The following is a 7,975-nucleotide window of genomic DNA, read 5'->3' as shown; positions in this document are numbered from 1 at the left end:
CATGTGGCTGTTTAACTCCCAATCAACATTTTACCTAAGAATTTTAGCATTGATGATCTTTAACTTATTTATTTCATTAGGTGTTGCAAAATGATTATTCTCTAAAAGAATGCTGTGGACATTTAGGTACCAAGTTTTTGTGTGGACATACAGTTACAGCTCTCTGGGGTATATACTTAAAGAGTGGAATTACCAAGTGATACAACAACTCTGTTTAGCATTTTGAGGAATTCTCAGGTTGCACCATTTTACATTCCTAGTATATGAAGGTTTTAGTTGCTCCGTATCTTTTCCAACACAGTCTTTCGGACTATAGTCATTCTAGTGGGTAAAAAGTGGTATCTCATTGTGGTTTTGTTTTGTATTTCCCTAATGATTAGTGATATTGAACATCATTTCATGAGTTTCTTGGTCATTTATATGTCTGGAGAAAAGTCCATTCAAATCCTTGCCCATTTTATAATTTTTTTTTCTCACGGTTGAGTTTTAAGCATTTGTTTATTTGGGGGTACTGAGGATTGAACCCAGTGCCTTGAGCATGTTAGGCAAATGCTCTTCCACTGAGCTACATCCCCAGTCTATGTAAATGTTCTTTACATATTCTAGATACAAGACCCCTGTCAGATGTATGATTGAAAAGATTTTCTACCATTTTGCAGGATGTTCTTTCATTTTATTGTTATCCTCTGAAGCATAAGTTTTTTAATTTTGATAAAGTTCAATTTATCCTTTTTTTTTTTTGGTGGTGGTGCTGGGGATTGCAACCAAGGGCCTTGTGCATGCTAGGCAACCACTTTACCAACTGAGTTATATCCCCAGCCCCTCCATTTCTTTCTTTTTGTGTCATATCTAAGAAGACTTTGCCTAACTTAAGGTCACAACAATTTATTTCTAGCTGTTTTCTTCTAAAATGTTGGTTAAAACTCTTATATTTAGCTTTGATTCCTTTTTGAATATGATGTAAGGTCCAACTTCAATCTTTTGCATGGGGATATCCAGTTGTCCCAACATCATTTGTTAAAAAAGTATTTAAAAACAAGTAAATTATTTCTCTAGCGAAATGGAACCCTTATAAAAAATCAATTGACTATAATGTATTTTATTTCTGGACTCTCAATTTCATTCAACTTTATGCAATATTTTTATACCTTTTTACTAGTACCACATCATCTTAATTATAATGGTTTTATAGTAAGTTTTGAAATCAGGAAGTGTGAGTTCTAATTTTGTTCTTTTAAGATTGTTTGACTATCCCAGGTTCTTTGTATTTTCAGATGAATTTGTCAATTTGTGCAAAAAAAAAGGGAACTGGGATTACAATAGGGATTATGTTCAATCTGTAGATCAGTTGGAGACTTGTAATCTTGAGAATATTATTTTCCAATCTATGAATATGGGATGTCTTTAAGATTTTTCAAAAATGCTTTGCATTCTCAATATACAGTCTTCCACTTGGGTGGTTAAATTTATTCCTAACTTTTTTGGGGGGGCGGGGGTGGGAAGGACCAGCTCACATTTAATTGCGACAGTTTAAAATTGTACAAGTATTTTGATGTCTATTCTCCTTGCCCATATTTAGTCTCTTAAAATGACAGGTAAACATCACCAATCATAGGTTTAATAAGTTACCCCTTTAGTTCCTATTTGCAGCACCCAATATTCCTTTGAAATACCAGACAAACCTCTCTTGTCAGTGACCAACAGTAAATTTCCACCCTCTAGAGTTGAAAAGTGCAGGTTCTCTGAGCATTCTGTGTTATAGTGGCACTTGTCCAGAACTGGTACCTCTTCGTAGCTGGGGAGTTTTAAATGAACCAATGAAAAGGCTTTTTCCCCTTCAAGGGGAAGACAGAAAATTACTCCTCAAAGCCCAGCTAATCTGACTGTGATGTCTTTCATTCTGTCCCATCTCTTCAGGTTCTTTTTTTTCCCTTTCTTTTTCATTTACTTTTTTGCAGCAGAATAAGAGAGACCAAAACCTAACCTGAGTTACACGAAACAAGACAGAGATGGCTATAAAGGGACTAAAAAAGGAGCAACTGAGATACTCCTTCACCTCCCACATCCAATGTATGTGCTTGACAGAAGAACAACAAAAATAAATCCACAAAATACAAGGCTAGAATTACAAAATCTCTTCATCCAAGAGTGCTGGAAGGCAGGAAGGAGAGGTGGGAAGGTACATGGCACAGGGAGAAAAAGCATTCGAATCAGTCCAGGCACAGGGCTGGCAAATGCTAGAAAACAGCTGCAGAAAAAAACTGAGGTTCTTTTAAGACACAGGGTGGTATTAAAAATCCACATACTGGGGTCAGGAAAATTCTGCCTTATGTGCACCAGAGACAAAAATTCTAATTCCTCAAAGAGAAGGGAATACACAGAGCATCCTTGGCAGAGGAGGACAGAGAAAAAGAGCTGCCACAGCCTCCTTCCAATCCACCCATCCCCTCTGGATGGCAGACAACCTGGTGGCCTGCCACAGCCTCCAGTTTGGCAGGAGATGGAAGTGGTAAAGGGAACTTCTTTGCAGAGGTTGAGCTGCTTAGGGTGTACTTCAGGTAGACTGTCTTGTGGAAGAGTCTGGTGCTTAAGAAGACCAACAAGGCAAACATGTGCAACTGGAAAAGGTATGCTTTCCCAGGGGTCTTTCCTTCATTAGCACTGATAAAAATAAAGGAAAGAGGATAGAGAAGAGACAGCTGCTGATAATATATGAAGACTGCATTGCTGTGAGGAAAGTTAAGGGGAAACCAAATTTAAAGTAGTAAGGTCAATTCCTTTCTATGTTTGACAACAGCTGGTGCATTTCAATTCCTTTATTGAACAAACAATATTCAAAGCAGTACAGTGAGTAGAGAAGGGACATATAAAACAAACTGACCAGCTGACCAACAAGATGGGTGGGAAAGAGACTGACAAATATAAGGAAAAGAGCCTACAGCAAAAGGTTGAAGAGCATGTCAGCAATTATCTTGTTGACACTAGGGAATGGATGAGGTTTCCTCCCTGATACCTCTTATGCAAGGCCAGCAATATCTTGAAACCAAATGGCATTCACAACTTTGCTAAGCACAGACAGGGCAAGCACCCAGAGAGCACTGAAAATTGATGTGAGGAAGAAGTCCAGCTACGACCAAACACCTCCATATAGTGAAGGATCATCAATAATTCAGGCTGAAGCACAGGAATAAACACATGATACAACAAGAGGAGACTGAACCACAATACTCCAGCACAGTACTGGAAAATTCTACTAACAATAGGTGGCTCACTCGCTTGCTTCTTCTCTGTACTCTGGGCTCTCCTCTGCACCAAGACACTACTTGCCCTTCTTCAATGTTGCTCCTTTCTCTTCTGCTGGATTCGAGCATCTAACTTTGAGATGGCATAAATACCCACCATGGAGTCTTTGATTCCCCTGCCAAGGTCCTGGAGAAAGATTTTGACACTGTCAGCCATCTCCATCCATAGTGTCAACTACACAGAAGAGCAAGAAGCATCCCCAAATCTCTCATCCTGAAGGACCCTTCCAACAATCCCCAAATGAGCACCAAGATGAAACTGGAGTTTTGAGATGAGACTACATTCCATGTTTTGCAATTTTCTTCTTGGTTCTTGTCTTGCAAATTTGAAGAACAAAATCCATGGATGATCATGGAAGGGAAGAGCAAATGGAGTAGGATTTATTTGAGAAGAGACAGAACTCCTACCATGTGGAGGGGGCCAGATAGCAGATAAATCCCTAATTCTTTTAGATTGCTATTATAAATTGAATTCTCTTATTGCATTTTATGCTTGCTCATTGCTAGTGTACAGCAAAAAACTGTTTTGTATATTGATCTTATATCCTGCAAACTTGCTGAATTGTATATTAGTTTTAGTGTGTACGATGTGTGTATTCCTTAGAATTTTATGTCATTTGCAAAAAAATCATGTTATTTGCAAATAGCATTTACTTTTTCCTCTCCAATCTGGATAATTTTTCTTTTCCTTGCCCAACAGCCCTGCACGGACAATATCAACTGGAAGTGATGAGAATAGACATTTTGTTTTGTTCCTGAAGGAGTATTTAGGGAGAGAATATTAAGTACAGTATTAGGTATAGAGTTTGTTGTTTTTTGTAGATGCTCTTTATCAGGTTGAAGAAGTTTCCTTTTATTCCAAATTTTTTGAGCATTTTTACCATGAAAAGGTGTTGAATTTGGTCAAATGCTTTTTCTGCAATTAAGGTAGTCATGAAATTTTTGTCCTTCAGTCTGTTAGTACAGCTTATTACATTGCTTGATTTGGGGATGTTAAGCCAGACTTGTATTACAAACAGGCAATTACAACATCTGCTACTTAATTCCTAAAGAAAGCACAAATCTTCCTTAAAACATCTTTACTATTCTGAGTTATCATACCACCTAATCTCTTTCCCAAAAGTCCCAAAGAAATTTTAATTTTTTTAAATAATAACTAACCCCCAGTAAATCTAATGTCTCACCAAAACTGGAGTTCAGCAAGGTCTCATTCTAATAAATTTCCCTATGGTAGAGAAAAATGATTTGCAGCATACTTTAATCAGCATTCAATGAATTGAATGGGGGATTATTGGATTGGGGAATCTCAGATGCCAAGAGTCAAATCAGAAATTGTTTTGTTATCAAATAAACCATTAACAGATTTTTTTTACATACAAAGTTTTTATTCCTTATTTCTTTTTTTAAAATTTAATTTATTTTTATTGTAAACAAATGGGATACATGTTATTTCTGTTTGTACATGGAGTAACAGCATACCATTTGCGTAATCACACATTTACATAGGGTAATGATGTTTGATTCATTCTGTTATTTTTTCCTTCCCCCCACCCCTCCCACCCCTCTTTTCCCTCTATACAGTCCCTCCTTCCTTCATTCTTGCCCCCCCTCCCACCCCCCATTATGTGTCATCATCCACTTATCAGTGAGATCATTCGCCTTTTGGATTTTTGAGATTGGCTTATCTCACTTAGCATGATATTCTCCAATTTCATCCATTTGCCTGCAAATGCCATAATTTTATCATTCTTCATTGTGGAGTAATATTCCATTGTATATATATGCCACAGTTTCTTTATCCATTCATCAACTGAAGGGCATCTAGGTTGGTTCCACAGTCTGGCTATTGTGAATTGAGCAGCTATGAACATTGATGTGGCTATATCTCTGTAGTATGCTGATTTTAAGTCCTTTGGGTGTAGGCCAAGGAGTGGGATAGCTGGGTCAAATGGTGGGTCCATTCCAAGTTTTCTAAGGAATCTCCATACTGCTTTCCAGAGTGGCTGCATTAATTCGCAGCCCCACCAGCAATGTATGAGTGTACCTTTTTCCCCACATCCTCTCCAACACCTATTGTTGCTTGTATTCTCGATAATCACCATTCTAATTGGGGTGAGATGGAATCTCAGTGTAGTTTTGATTTGCATTTCTCTTATTACTAAAGATGGTGAACATTGTTTCATATGTTTGTTGATTGCATGTAGATCTTCTTCTGTGAAGTGTCTGTTCATATCCTTAGCCCATTTGTTGATTGGATTATTTGTATTCTGCGTGTAGAGTTTTTGAGTTCTTTATAGATTCTGGAAATTAGTGCTCTCTCTGAAGTATGAGTGGGAAAGATTTTCTCCCACTCTGTAGGCTCTCTCTTCGCATTGCTGATAGTTTCCTTTGCTGAGAGAAAGCTATTTAGTTTGAATCTATCCCAGTTATTGATTCTTGCTTTTATTTCTTGTGCCATGGGAGTTCTGGTAAGGAAGTCTGATCCTAAGCCAACAAGTTGAAGATTTGGACCTACTTTTTCTTTTATAAGATACAGGGTCTCTGGTCTGATTTCGAGGTCCTTGATCCATTGTAAGTTGATTTTTGTGCAGGGTGAGAGATAGGGGTTTAATTTCATTCTGTTGCATATGGATTTCCAGTTTTCCCAGCACCATTTATTGAAGAGGCTATCTTTTCTCCATTGCATATTTTTGGCCCCTTTGTCTAGTATGAGAAATTTGTATTTATTTGGGTTTGTGTCCATGTCCTCTATTCTGTACCATTGATCTACCTGTCTATTGTGGTACCAATACCATGCCATTTTTGTTACTATTGCTTTGTAGTATGGTTGAAGTTCTGGTATTGCAATACCCCCTGTCTCACTCTTCCTGCTAAGGATTGCTTTAGCTATTCTGGGTTTCTTATTCTTCCAGATGAATTTCATGATTGCTTGCTCTATTTCTGTAAGGTACATCATTGGGATTTTAATTGGAATTGCATTGAATCTGTATAGCACTTTAGGTAGTATGGCCATTTTGACAATATTAATTCTGCCTATCCAAGAACATGGGAGATCTTTCCATCTTCTAAGGTCTTCCTCAATTTCTTTCTTCAATGTTTTGTAGTTTTCATTGTAGAGGTCTTTTACCTCTTTGGTTAGATCAATTCCCAAGTATTTTATATTTTTTTTTAGGCTATTGCAAATGGAGTTGTTTTCCTCATTTCCCTTTCAGATGTTTCATCACTTGCATATAAAAATGCCTTAGATTTATGTGTGTTGATTTTATAGCCTGCTATTTTGCTGAATTCATTGATAAGGTCTAGAAGTTTTCTGGAGGAGTTTTTTGGATCCTCTAAATATAGAATCATGTCATCAGCAAATAGTGACAGCTTAAGTTCCTCTTTTCCTTTTCATATCCCTTCAATTTCTTTAGTCTGTCTAATTGCTCTGGCTAGAGTTTCAAGGACAATGTTGAATAGAAGTGGTGAAAGAGGACATCCCTGTCTTGTTCCCATTTTTAAAGGGAATGGTTTCAGTTTTTATCCATTAAGAATGATGTTGGTCATGGGTTTAGCATAGCCTTTACAATATTCAGGTATGTTCCTACTATCCTTATTTTTTCTAGTGTTTTGAGCATGAAGGGGTATTGTATTTTGTCGAACACTTTTTCTGCATCAATTGAAATAACCATATGGTTCTTATCCTTAAGTCTATTGACACGATGGATTACGTTTATTGATTTACAGATGTTAAACCATCCTTGCATTCCTGGGATGAACCCCACTTGATTGTGGTGCATGATTCTCTTAACATGTTTTTGGATATGGTTTGCCAATATTTTGTTAAGGATCTTTGCATCTATATTCATCAAGGATATTGGCCTAAAATTTTCTTTCCTTGATGTGTCTTTTCCTGGTTTGGGTATGAGGGTGATATTAGCTTCATAGAATGAGTTTGGTAGGGTATCCTCCTTTTCTATTTCCTGGAATACTTTGAGAAGTATTGGAATGAGTTCTTCTTTGAAGGTCTTGTAGAACTCGGCTGAGAATCCGTCTGGTCCTGGGCTTTTCTTGGATGGTAGGTTTTTAATGGCTTCTTCTATTTCATTGCTTGATATTGATCTGTTTAAATTGTGTATGTCCTCCTGGTTCAGTTTGGGAGGAGCATATGTCTCTAGAAATTTGTCAATGTCTTTGGTAGTTTCTATTTTGTTGGAATACAGATTTTCGAAGTAACTTCTCATTATGTTATGTGTTTCAGTGGTGTCTGTCGTAATATTTCCTTTTTCATCACAAATTTTAGTAATTTGAGTTTTCTCTCTCCTTTTTGTTAGTGTGGCTAAGGGTTTGTCTATTTTGTTTACTTTCTCAAAGAACCAACTTTTTGTTTTGTCAATTTTTTGAATTGTTTCTTTTGTTTCAATTTCATTGATTTCAGCTCTGATTTTAATTATTTCCTGTCTTCTACTACTTTTGCTGTTTTTCTGTTCTTCTTTTCCTAGGGCTTTGAGCTGTAATGTTAGGTCATTTAGTTGTTGACTTTTCATTCTTTTCTGGAATGTGCTCCATGCAATGAATTTTCCTCTTAGTACCGCTTTCATAGTGTCCCAGAGATTTTGATATGATGTATCATCATTCTCATTGACCTCTAAGAATTTTTTTAAATCCTCCCTGATGTTTTCTGTTATCCATGT

At 37.0% G+C, this 7,975-nt stretch overlaps 1 pseudogene; it reads right to left on the bottom strand.

Moving 5' to 3' along the window:
- Positions 1–2,351: 2,351 nt before the first annotated feature.
- On the bottom strand, positions 2,352–3,502 carry LOC124985787 (etoposide-induced protein 2.4 homolog; annotated as a pseudogene).
- Between the last annotated feature and the right edge of the window lie 4,473 nt (positions 3,503–7,975).

This window comes from Sciurus carolinensis, chromosome 5 (assembly GCF_902686445.1).
Source record: "Sciurus carolinensis chromosome 5, mSciCar1.2, whole genome shotgun sequence".
NCBI lineage: Eukaryota > Metazoa > Chordata > Mammalia > Rodentia > Sciuridae > Sciurus > Sciurus carolinensis.
This window is presented reverse-complemented; position numbering and strand designations above follow the sequence as displayed.